We start from the raw sequence: 13,545 nt of genomic DNA on the forward strand, positions 1-13,545 counted from the left end.
TTATGGGATTTGGAGCGTGAGGGGGTGGAGGGGAAAGGGGGGGGGAGAGAAAAGGGAGTACATTATATTATAACACATACAACTTTTCTCAACTTCAACATTCATCAACTGAGGAACAGGTTTTTTTTTTTTTACATAACTCAACTGTGGCATTGGGACGGCTTAGCACTAGATCCATGTGGCCAGCTAATCTAGACTGCCAATTACTGTAATACACTGGCGACACACTTTATTCGAGCTCGGCTAGTCCCACGAATTCAGGTATACCCGGGTGTATTGAGGTCTGTGACTGTTTTCTGCCCGAGTGCATTGGGTTATTTTCCAGGCAGGGATTGAAGCATTTTATTCCCGCTGGCTGCAATACTGCACAGTATATATATATATATATATATATATACTGCATTACAATTCATGAATTTATGCCATCTGGTAGACACGCGAAGCATTGCAGCCTATTAAATCCTAATCATGATCATTTAACAGATCAGCCGCCCGTGAGCCAGGCATGAACCCAGGCTGGGAAGGCAAACGCAACGGGGCTTGTCAGAGGTGAGGAGCGGCGCATTCCAAGTATCTGCCAGGTACATACTGGGTATTTGCTCGAATAACGTGTGTCGGTGCAGTAGTGTCACTGCCGCTGCTTCCATTATCGAAGTCATTTGGGCTTCCTGTCTTTTGCAGGGCTCATTAGGCAGCTTCCCAGTTAACTAGTATTTCCTAGTCCGGGGGGGTGGGGAGGGTAGCAACAGTCGTGCGAACCAAGCCTGGGGTCCATAGTCCTGTACCCGGTCCTTAGACAGGTTAAATTTTGCTACTTACAGTTAGTAGATCGCAGTGCTATTGTCGGAGCATCGCGCTCCTCTCCTATCCCACCCACAAATCCCCCCGCCAACCCCCAAAGCCCAGCCGGACCTCAGCACTCTTCAACTGCCATCCGGTCAGCGGCAAAAGTTATAGTACTGCACCGACACACTTTATTCGAGCAAATACCCAGTATGTACCTGGCAGATACCTGGAATGCGCCGCTCCTCACCTCTGACAAGCCCCGTTGCGTTTGCCTTCCCAGCCTGGGTTCATGCCTGGCTGATGGGCGGCTGATCTGTTAAATGATAATGATTAGGATTTAATAGGCTGCAATGCTTCGCGTGTCTACCAGATGGCATAAATTCATGAATTGTAATGCAGTATATATATATATACTGTGCAGTATTGCAGCCAGCGGGAATAAAATGCTTCAATCCCTGCTTGGAAAATACCTCAATGCACTCGGGCAGAAAACAGTCACAAACCTCAATACACCCGGGTATACCCGAATTCGTGGGACTAGCCGAGCTCGAATAAAGTGTGTCGCCAGTGTAGCTTCAGCTGGGGGCTGCCTCCGATCGTCAGGGGTCGGATTCTGAAGCTATGCGTCTGGCTGGGTCTGGTGTGGTTCTTGAGCCGTCATGTGCTCCCGTCTTCGCTGTGGACTACGGTGCTTCTCATCTGTTCTTAGACTGCCTTGGCGCCGCCGTTCTCCTTGTGGGACGGGTGCTGCATGGTTCCGCGTGCTCCCGGTGCGGTGGGTCTTGTAGTTGCTCCGTTGTCCAGGAAAGCGGTGGGGGCAGACCCAGGGCTTTCACGAATGGGGCCATGTCCTCAGGGCGGCGGATGGTTAGGAATTTGCCGTCATAGCTTACCGTAAGCTTGAACGGAAAGCCCCAGCGGTACTTCACCTCCTTCTCCCGGAGGAATGAGGTCAAGGGCTTCATTTCTCTCCTTCGGTCGACTGTTATCCGTGACAGGTCGTTGAAAATTTGGAAAGTTTCATTTTGGAAAGGTAGTGACTCTTTCCCTCTGCAGGCGGTGATGATCTTCTCCTTTACTGTATAGCTGTGTAATCTTATGATTACATCGCGTCGCCGGTTGGGATCTTCTGATCTGGGAGCTACCCCCGGTGGGCCCTATCCATCTCTAGGTCCATGTCCTCTAGCGGGCCGCAGAGCGATGTGAACAGTTCCGCAAGATAGGGACGAAGCTGGCCAGGTAAGACCGTCTCCGGTACATTTCTTATGCGCAGATTCTGGCGCCTGTCCCTATTTTCTTGGTCTTCCTGCCCGTCTTTGAGACGGGAGATCTCCTCTCCTAGCCGGATGATTTCTTCCTCGGCTGCTGTTTGTCTTGCCAGGGACTCCTCCAGTCCACCTTCCAGAGTCGTTGTCCTCTCTGTTAGGCCAGACATCTCCTGTTTAATCTCCGCTACTGCTGCTTTGATTTCTTTGATTTGAGATCTCTTTTGCACCCCTCTTAGTTTACTTGCTAAGAGTCTATCAGCCTTGTTTCCCTTGTCGTAATAGAGTTGGTTTGTCCATTTGAGGGCCTTTTCTACATCCTCCAGCTGAATCTGCCTAAGTTTTGTTCTAGCTGTAACCAGCGTTTTATATAATTTCTTTGTAGGGTTGGCCTTATGGGCTTGTTCTATGGTTTTAATGCTATCTGTAAGTTCTTTGATTTGTGTTAGGCGGGCTTTTTTCTTATGGGAGGCGATGGAAATAAATTTCCCTCTGATGTTTGCCTTATGGGCTTCCCATAGGATTGCTGGAGAGGAGACTGTTCCTGCGTTGAAGAAGAAATAGTCCTTAAGTGAGGCTCTAATTTCTCTTTCTATCTCTGGGTGGTTTAATAACGAATCATTAAGTCTCCAGGAATAGCTTGTTGTTTTTTCAAAGGGGAGTGATAGTGTTAAGGTGATTGGGGCATGATCCGACCAGGTGATTGAGCCAATGTCTGATTCAATGGCTGCCGCCATCACGTTTTTTGTGGTCAAGAAATAGTCTATTCGAGAGTAAGTCTGGTTAGGCGCTGAGAAAAAGGTATAGTCTCTCTGGCCTTGATGTTGGGATCTCCACACGTCCACTAGTGAAAATTCGTTTAGAATTCCCCTGAACCTTTTCCCCATGATCTGGGAGTAGGTTGTACGGGGGGGACCCATCGTGGTTGATCTATCCTCGGTAGGGTTTAATACCATATTTAGATCACCCCCTACTATCATCGATTATAGATATCCCGGGTCTACGCCCTCGAGAACAGCTTGGAGAAATTCTGTTTGCTTCTCGTTTGGGGCGTATACATTGATCAGGGCAATTGTCGAGCCCGCTAAGGAGCCATATACCACAAGGAATCTACCCTCTGGGTCCACTGTCGTTTTGATATGATTGAATGGGGTGCCTTGTCTGATTAGGATAGCCACACCCCTCTTTTTACTACTAAATGAAGCAAAAAAGCTTGTTGGGAACATTTTTTTGAATAAATTTGGGGGGTCTTGAGATGTGAAGTGTGTCTCCTGTAAGAATATGATGTCCCCCCCTGATTTTTTCATGTCCTGAAGGGCCAATCTCCGCTTCCTGTTGTTTTGCAACCCTTTGACGTTTAAAGATCTCACTTTAATCGGGGCTGTATTTGCCATTCTTATATTTTATTTTCGTGGGTCGTGGACTCGGGGTCTCATCTTTCCCACTAGTTGAGACCTTGCTCCTGTTTCCTGGGAGTGTGACATATTTTCGTCTATGGGCTTGGTGGGTTGAAGGTGTAACTTCTTTATTGGCCCTTTGCGGCTTGCTGTTGAGCTGCCAAGGGGAGGGGTGGAGGGGGGGAGGAAGATCTGCTGGGACAGGGTCAGCAGATGGAAGAGAAGTAGGATTAGGCCTTGTACAGGTCCTAAAGTGATATTGCCATGTCTCCTGGAGACCGGCATTCGGACAAATTTGCCCATTCTGGGGTGGGTCCGGAGCCCGAGGCCGGAGTGCAACAGGGAGGTCCTGGCCCGCTGCTGCGTATGTTGCCCTTCGACCCCTCGACCCTTGGGTATGGGTGGCTATGATGGGGGGGGACCAAGGTAAAGGTGTGGGGGGGGAGGGGGAGTGATGGGTGAGGAGAGGGGGGAGGGATTTTTGGCCGGGTGTCGGAGTAGAGAGCGGTGGGGGAGGGGCTATAGAGGGAAGAGCAGTGCGGTGAGGAGGTGAAGGGTTGGGGGGGGGAAAGGGGGGGGGAGGGAGGGGAAGGGAAAGTAAGTAGGAGGGGAAAGAGGGAGGTAGGTCCGGGTCTTTAGTTGGTCAGATGCAAACCATATTTCACATTTACCCCTTTTACCCCATCTTTTGCTGGGGTATGAAGCTCAGTGCATATTATACATACATACATACATACATATATTAGTACATTTGTTGAAATTGGGAAAGGGGAATACATGCGTTTATCATTTCAGTGCGGGTACATTGATTTACGTACATGGTATACATTTGGTATAACGCTTTGTTTTTATCACCACGTGATTCCTAGTGGTTGTCATGGCCACCCGCCTTCCCTCTGTTAGGCTGTATGTTTTATTTCTATCCGTGGGTTAGCAGAGGATGCGCAGGGGGGAACCTGGGTGGATTTCGGGGCGGGTTGCGGGGGGGGGGGGAGCATGTGGGGGGCAAGGGAGGGGAGAGAGGGGAAGGGGGGGTGGGGTCTGCTGTTTGGGTGGGTGGCTAACGGTGAGTACAATTATGTCGACATAGCTGATGCCTAGCTTTTGACATATGATATGCATGTGATAATACAGTGTCGATCCGGCAAGACACAGACCGCAACTGGTGTTACTGGAACCTGCTGGTTCTTTCTTAGCGCCTTCGTTTCCGCACTGTTCTCGGTCTGTTGGTTGGAGTGGTAGGAGTTGGAGGCAAGCTCCGGATTCAGCGAGTCTTGTAGTGCTTCTGTTTAGGTTAGTAAGGGGGGGGGGATAGGGGAGTGCAAGGAGGGGGGGGGAAAGGGGAGGGGGGGGAAAGGGGAGGGGGGGTTACGGGTAGACTGGGGGGGGAGAGGGAAATGTAGGGGGGGGAGTGGGGGCAGGAGGGAAACGGGTAGGGATGGGGTAGGGGGTGTGCTTCTATAAACTCCTAGCAATTTTGAACTTGTAGGGATGGGGGATAGCTAGTGTCACTCTCGCTTCAGTCCTTACGCACAGCTTAGTGTCATCTATTAGGTTGTAAGGACTTTGAGGACTCAGGGATTGCCTGCGTATGGGGAGTTGTTCCAGGGAACGCAGATGCCACACTTGTAAGGGTAACGTACTTACAGTTTTGGGGGGGTGGGGGGGGGCGATGCCTTCCTGGTGTGGACCTGTGTGCCGGCCTCTCATAGGGCTGATTGCCCTGAGGTGCCAGCTGCTGTTGCTCGGGGGTTGGTGAGGAGTGGGGGCGACGGGGGTAGAGGGGGCCATGGGGTTCCCCATCGAACCTTGCTCCTCCTGTAAGATTCTCTTCCCTCCCCCCTCCCGCAACAGTGAGCCCCCCCCCTCCCAAATAGAAGGCCTCTTTAATACGGCTCCGGCTGACAGCCTTGTGTCGGTCTTGCGGCCGGCTTCTCTTGGGCGGATGAGCAGCCTTTCATGGTGGACACTCCGGCTTGGCAGGCGGTCTTCTTTATTCTCTGCAGCAGGCAGGTACGGCGTCTCCCTCTGTTATGCTTGATCCTCGTTGTGGCTGGGTTTCTAGTAGTCGCTCTGGTTTATGGGCAGGTATCTTGCTGAGTCCTCGTGTGGCGTTTTTGTGACATTATAGCGCTGAAACTGGGAGAACAGACAACAGAAAGATACTTTTATTATGACTTTATTTTCTTTGTTTTCGACCTGCGAGGCGCTCTGAGGTCCTCACTGAGGGACCCTCATTCTCCTGTTCGTGGGAGTCAGGTGGATCAGCATTCCACGATGGGGGGGGAGACAGGCCCACTGCTTCCGCCAGTCTGGACATCTCAGTCGGGTGTCTAATGACATGTGTCTTCCCATTTCTGAAGATTATTAGTTTAAATGGGAACCCCCATTTGTACTTGATACCTTTGTCTCTGAGGAGGGTGGTCAGGGGTTTTAAGTCCATCCGCTTGTTGATAGTTTGCTTTGCTAAATCATTATAGATTTGCAGATGGTCATCTTGGTAAGTGAGCGGGTCTTTTTTCCTGCAGGCTGTCATAAGCTTCTCTTTGGTGGTGTAGTGGTGTAGCCTGACTATGGTGTCCCTGGTCTTATTTGGGTCGTCTGACCTTGGCCCGAGGGCGCGATGGGCCCTATCCATCTCAAAGTCCTTTTTGTCCAGGTCTGCGCACAGCGAGGAGAAGAGCCCTAAGAGGTATGGCTGTAGTTTATCTGACTGGATCGTCTCTGGAATTCCGCGGATCCGCAGGTTCTGTCGTCTCTCGCGGTTTTCCTGGTCCTCGAGGTTATCTTTCAGATATCTAATCTCCATTCCAAGCGGGAAGATTTCATTGTCTGCATCTGTTTGTGTCTGGAGAGATTCCGCCATTTTAGTTTCTAGTGTTGTCGTCCGTTCAGCGAGGCCTGCTATTTCGTGCCTCAGTTCTGTTACGGCAGCCTTCAGGTCTTGCTGTATAGAAGTGTGCAGTTTGTCTAGCATGCCCTTCATCAAGTCTTGCATGAATTCCCTTGTTGGGATAGTCTCTGGGCTTTGCACTCGCTCCCTTTGTTCTCGGGCCGCGGCCTGCTGCTTAGGGCCTCGTGTGTTCGTTGGCCCGGCGCCATCTTGGTTTCTCGGGGTAGGCTCCGAGCTCCGCTGAGATGGCGGAAAAAAGTTTAATGAGCCCTGGCCGGGCGGCGCTTTTTGCTTCGCAGCCATTGCGGGGTGTTTATTCTGCTAGGGGTTATGTTTTTGGGGTCGGGTGGTGGGGTGAGGGGCGCTTGTATAGCGGTCTATGCGCGTGGGCCGGCGGAGCTCAGCTCTCACACGTCCATCTTATCTGGCTTTGTTTTTTTATTTTCTGTTTATTTAATTATTTATTTTCCTGTGGGGGGCTGTGTCTTTAAATCAGACCTGCGGCGGCCATCTTGGATGTAGCCGACACACAGGCTGAAACGCAGGGAGCCAGGCAGCACTATTCCCCGCCAGGGGGGGGGGGGCTCAGGTATCACTTGGCCAGGCTTCCCCACTCTCCCTGCGGTCAGCTGTCCGGTCGTCTCTGGGGAGCCTCCCCGTCTGTTATGCCACTATGTTATGCCACTATTCCCTGCGTGTGAGCCCGGCGGCCATCTTAGGTGGTGCTGCTCCTCCACGCCGGGGCTCAATCGGGACTGGAGGGGTACTCTCGGCCTCGTCTCCCCCGGCCTACGGCTCTGCTCACCTCTGTGGGGCTTCCTCCTCTCCCCTCCGGGACCCCGCCGTGTCACTCACCCCCTCGGGGAAGCCACGCTTCTCCCTGCGTGAGCCTCCGCAGCCGAGTCAAGATGGCCGCTCCGCCTTCCCCCTCGGCTCCCTCCCGAGCACTCGAGATCGCCACTGGTGCTGGCGAGTCTCCTACCGGCTGGTAAGCTGCTCCGGGATCTGTCTGCTGTGATAATCTTTTGCGGGGAAGCGGAGAGGTGGGGGGGGCTGGCTGGTTTTGTCGGGGGCCATGCTGAACCTCTCAGCTCCACAGAGTCTCCCTGTCACGCACGGGCCTCAGCAGCTTCTTTTACTCACTTTATTTTCTGCTCCCTTGTTCTGTATATTTGGGGGGCTTAGCAATGTCCAATTTCGTTATTGTTTGTGTTAAAATCACCCCCGTCTCCTGCTGTCTTATAGTGTGGTGTTTTAAATTTATTTTGGCCAGATTGATGTTCGCTATTTCTTTGTTTGAAGTTTTGTCTGCAGGAGCTTAAGACAGACACAGCCTTTGCAGTTAGACTCCAGGCCACGCCCAGGTTCTGATAGATTTAAGTTGAGGGCTTCTGACTTATCACTGTTAATTTTGTATCCTGATATTTTGCCAAATTCCTTTAATTCTTTGTGTAAGTTGGGAAGGGAGATCTGGGGCTGCGTTAATGTTAATATGATATCGTCTGCGAACAATGAGACTTTATAGTTTATTCCGCCAATTGGTACCCCCTGTATATTTATATTGTCTCGTATTTTAGACGCTAGTGGTTCGATTGTTAGGGCGAAGAGGAGGGGGGACAAAGGGCATCCCTGTCTCGTTCCATTTTTCATTTCAAATTTTTTTGCTGTACCCCCCGGGAGTTTCACCACTGCAGACGGGCAGCAGTACAGCGCTCGGACTCCCGCTAGATACGCATCTTTTAAGCCGAATTTCTGCATTGTTTTGTCAAGAAATAGCCAATCAATTCTATCGAACGTCTTCTCTGCGTCCAGGCTTAACAGAACCGCTTTGGTAGCTGTGAGGTGTGCATGATCAACTATATTTATAATTTTGCGGGTGTTGTCTGAGGCTTGTCTGCCAGATACAAACCCCACCTGGTCGTTGTGAATTAATCTCGGTAGGATGGGATTCAGTCTATTTGCCAGGATTTTGCTGTATAGCTTAAGATCGTTATTTAGTAGGGAGATTAGTCGGTAGCTCCCACATAGCAGTGGGTCCCTACCCTCTTTGTGGATGATGGCGAGATTGGCCTGGGTCATTGATGGGGGGATTGGGCTGCCCTCCATGAATGAATTGAATAAGCTGAGTAGGTGTTTAGTTAGGATCAGGGAGAATCTTTTGTAATAAACATTGGAGAAGCCGTCGGGGCCAGGGGCTTTTGAGATATTTTTTTTTGTTTCAATTTTTTTATTGTTTTATCAGGGTACACAACAGATAGTAAACTTTGTTGTACATAGATTGGATAAACATTGATATTTGCATATATTAATAAAAACATCCGTATTCCGTTTTCTTTATTCAGATAGGTGTTTATCTAAATGTTTGTATGTCTGAATGCTCGTATGTTTCTGCTGTTATGGTTCTAACTAGGAAGCTGCCGCTTCCGTGTGTCCTGTTTTTTGTAGTATAGTAGAGAAAAGAAAAGGTGGAGAGCAGAGAAAGAGAGAGGAGAGAAAAAAGAAGGGAGATAAGGGGAGGGGGAGAGGTGCTGCGGGATGGCGTCCAGTTTTGTATATATCCTGCCTTTTCCTTTAGGAATTTATTATGTACCTGACCAAATTTCCCATGTCTTATGGAACTTATCCATCTTTTGGGTCAGTTTTGCCGTAAGAAGTTCCATTGTCTTTATTTCTCGCATTCTGCGGAGTACGGTCTGTTTAGCAGGGGCATTCGCCTTCTTCCACGCTGCAGCAACGGAACAACGTGCCGCCGTGAGCACATGGCTCACCATCTTACTCTCTGCTGTGTCTAATTCGTCAATTGGCTTGGCCAGCACCATGGTCAGCGGGTCCACCTCAATCTCTACCCCCAGGTACTCTCGGATTAGTGTTTGAATCATGACCCAGAACACCTGAGTCTTGGGGCAGTTCCACCAGATATGAGCCATGTCTCCTCTTTGCCCGCAACCCCTCCAACACAAATCTGGGGTCCCGGGGAAGATCTGGCTCAACCTATTCGGGGTTAGGTACCAGTAAAATATAATTTTATAGATGTTCTCTTTAATGGTAGTACAAATCGATGTTTTGGATGCTGCCTCCCAGATATCCTCCCAGTCTTCTCTATCAATCTCTATATTTAAATCCTCCGCCCATTTGGACATATACCTGTGTTGGGAACAGCCTGTTGATCGCGCCAGGCCCAGATATATTTCCCAGATCAATTCTTTAGCATAGTACCCTTTCCTGCACAGTCATTCAAAATTTGTTAGCTGCTGGAAAGCCTTATCTTTGGATACTGTTTGCAGGTAGTGCCTGATTTGTAAAAAGCCAAATATTGGGAGGTTTGTCGTTTGATATTTTTTTTCCAGTTCTTGGGTCAGCAAGAGCCTACCTTGCCCAGAGAAATCCTCTGCTATCATCATCTTCAGCTGTTTAAATTTACTGAGTCTCTGTGGGAACCCGCCGGGGGGAAATTCTGGGTTATCGAATATGGGTGTTAATAGGGAGGGGTGAGCCGTCAAGCCATATTTGTCTTTATTTTTGGTCCATACTCTCCATGTACATTTCATTGCTCCCAGTTTTAATGTTTCCGAGAGGATCTCTCTACCCCGCACAGTCCACAGGGTGGCCGGGAGTGAGAGGGGTCTCGCGTAGGAAAACTCTATCCCTGTCCAACAGCTTGTAGTTGGGTCATTGTTCCACATTATCACTTGTTTCAGTTGGGCCGCCAAATAATATTTAATGATATCTGGGACTGCCAAGCCTCCACATTCTTTTGGTGCTAACATTATGGTTCTAGCTACTCTTGGTCTTTTGTTTTGCCAAATGAATTGAAAAATTCTGTTTTTTCCGACATTGGGATATCAATTGGGAGAGTCTGGAAATAATACAGAAGTCTTGGCAGGATATTCATTTTGACCGTAGCTATTCTGCCTAACCAAGATATCTGGTATTCATTCCAGCTCTGTAAGTCTTTTTTTAGCCTCTCAAATAGGGGTGGATAGTTATATTGATATAGTGATTTGTACTCCCGTGTTATTTGGATTCCCAAGTATTTGATTTTCGTGGAACTCCACTTATAATTAAAATTTAATTGTAGCAGTTTGGCCTCGGGATTAGGTAGAGATACATTTAATGCTTCCGACTTATCCATATTGATTTTATACCCCGAGATTTTGCTAAATGTATCTAATTGTGAATGTAAATTCAGGAGTGAAGTCAAGGGGTTGGCTAGAGTTAGGATAATGTCGTCAGCAAAAAGGGATATCTTGTAATCCGTATCTCCAATTGTAATGCCACTTATATTGTTGTCCTCTCTGATTGTTGTTTCCAAGGGTTCTATAGAGAGGGCAAACAGAAGTGGAGACAAGGGACATCCCTGTCTAGTACCATTCCTAATGTTTATAGGGTTCGAGTTTCCTCCTGGGAGTTTCACTACAGCTGTGGGAGTTTTATAGAGGGCTCTAACCCCCTCAAGATATGGGCCCTTAAATCCGAATTTAATTAATGTTTGGTCTAAAAATTCCCATCTGATCCTGTCAAACGCCTTTTCTGCGTCTAAACGTAACAGGATGGCTTTCGTGGATGAGAGATGTACATGGTCGATTATGTTTATAATTTTTCACGTATTATCTGAGGCTTGTCTGCCTGAAATAAATACGACTTGGTCCTTGTGGATCAGGCCTGGGAGAATGGGAGTTAGTCTGTTAGCTAGGATTTTGCTATAAAGTTTTAGGTCCGAATTAAGGAGGGCTATGGGGCGATAATTACCACACTGTAGTGGGTCTCTCCCTTCCTTTGGTATGAGTGCCAAATTCGCTCTAGACATAGAAGCGGGGATAGCCGTTCCCTCCAGAAACTCATTAAACATATCCAGGAGATGTGGTGCCAAGATCAATTTAATTTTTTTATAGTATTGATTGGAAAACCCATCCGGGCCTGGCGTTTTACTAGGTTTTAGTTGTGAGATGGCTTCTAGTAAATCATCCTGCGCGATTTCTTTATTTAGCTCTAGTAAGTCAGCTTCTGAAAGGCTTGGAAGGTTACATGACGCTAGGTACTTAGTAATAGCTTCTGCATTTGAGGAGCTGTTTTGGGGGAAGTTCAAATTATATAGTTTGGAGTAGAAGTCTGAGAATGTGGCTGCTATCTGTTTTTCGCAATATGTTTTGATGCCCGTCTTTGTTTGTATGACGGATATTTGGGATTTGGTTCTCAGACCTCTTAATTTAGATGCTAATAACCGGTCGGCCTTATTTCCTTTGTCATAATATTTCTGCTTCGTCCACCTCAGCGCCCTCTCCACTTCATCTATTTGTATCTGCCTGAAATCAGATCTAGCCTTGTCCAGTACTTTGCGTAGTTGTTTTGAGGGATTAGCTTTATGTTTATGTTCTAGGAGTTTAACTTTCTCCACTAATTCGTCGTACAATTTCTGTTTTTGCTTTTTCTTATATGATGCTATGGAAATTATATTCCCTTGAATCGTGGCCGTATGGGCCTCCCATAGCATCGCTGATGACTTTACAGAGCCCTTGTTCAGCGCAAAATATTCTCTGAGCTTTTGCTTAATCTCTATCTCTACATCTATTTGGTTTAACAGAATCGTTTAGTTTCCAATTATATTGATTATATTTATAGAAGGGGAGGGAGAGCGTCAGCGAGACCGGAGCATGGTCCGACCATGTTATAGAACCTATGTCCGACTGGGAGGTTGCCTGAAAGATATCTTTAGTACCCAGAAAATAATCAATCCTTGAATAGGTCTGGTGCGGGGGAGAAAAATACGAATAGTCCCTCTGGCCCTGATGCTGCGCCCGCCAAATATCTATCAGCGAAAACTCTTTCAGTATGTTCTGAAACCTTTTGGCATTTGTGGTCGTAATGCGTGGGTGGGGAGTACCCAGTGGGCTTGTCCTATCTTGATCAGGTGCTACAACCATATTAAAATCTCCTGCTATCAATAGCGTAGTTCTAGGTTGGGGGGCTAGCTTGTCACATATATCTCTCAAAAAGTCAGCTTGACCCTCATTTGGGGCGTATATATTAACAAGGGTAATCTCCACATCTGATAGTGTGCCTTGCAGAATGAGGAATCTACCTTCTGGGTCTACGGTCTGTTTTTGAAGTGTGAATTTGACATTTTGTCTAAATAAGATGGCTACCCCTTTTTTTTTAGTGGAGCAGGATGCATAATATGCCTGGGGGTAGTATCTCTGAAAGGTGTTAGGGGGCGATATCGTATTAAAGTGCGTTTCTTGTAAGAATAGCACATCTCCTTTTGTTTTTTTTAATTCTTGTAAGGCGAGCTTTCTTTTGATTGCTGAGTTAAGTCCCCTAACATTTAGGGACACTAGTTTAAGTGTTGTATTTGGAGCCATTTTTGGAGCCGTCCAGCAAACAGCTCCAGGGCTTTCCGGATACAGTCGGGTCCCCTCTTTCCCATAAGCTTTAGGCTCTGCGTTCAAATCCTTTCACCAGGTCAAAGGGGTCTCCACTTCTTTGCTGCGCTGGGATGTGTAGATCCTTGTAGCTCCAGGGGCATGCGCCCTCTTTGTGGACAGGTAGGTATGTGTTCCCCACCGGGGGCAGACCAGCGTTCCTCATCTCGTATGTGTCTCAGAAGCTCGTAACGGCAGGGCAATAGGTCGTCCAAACATATAAATTTTGCCGGGAGTAGTCTTTTCCTCTCCAGGTGACATTTCTCAGTCCTCACCTGCCTGGTTACGTTGGGTGGCTATTCTCTGAGAGGAGCGTGGTCCCCTCTCTGTTGGCCTGTGATCTGGGTCTCCGTCCGTATCTTCAGGGGCAATTCCACCTCCATTCTTGTGGGGGACACCGAGCCCCTTTAGGAATCTTGGTATCTCTTCCGGGTAGGAAAGGGTGTGGAATTTGCCTCCAGCCTGGGCCACAATTTTAAAAGGGAATCCCCAAATATATTTAATCTTGTTGTCCCTTAATTTTAGTGTGAGGGGTCTGAGCTCTCTCCTGCGGTCTACTGTACGTTTTGAGAGATCACTGTATATCTCAATATGTACATTCCGGAACTGGATGTGTCCTTTCTCCCTGCTCGCCGTCAGTATTTTCTCCTTTGTGGAGTAATAATGGAACCTGACCAGTATATCTCTGGTCCTCTTGGGGTCCGTGGACCTAGGTCCGAGGGCCCTATGGGCTCTGTCCATCTCTAGCTTTTAAGGAGTTAAGTCAGGTACCAGATGAATAAAGA

The sequence above is a fragment of the Ascaphus truei genome, chromosome 4 (assembly GCF_040206685.1).
Source record: "Ascaphus truei isolate aAscTru1 chromosome 4, aAscTru1.hap1, whole genome shotgun sequence".
Lineage (NCBI taxonomy): Eukaryota > Metazoa > Chordata > Amphibia > Anura > Ascaphidae > Ascaphus > Ascaphus truei.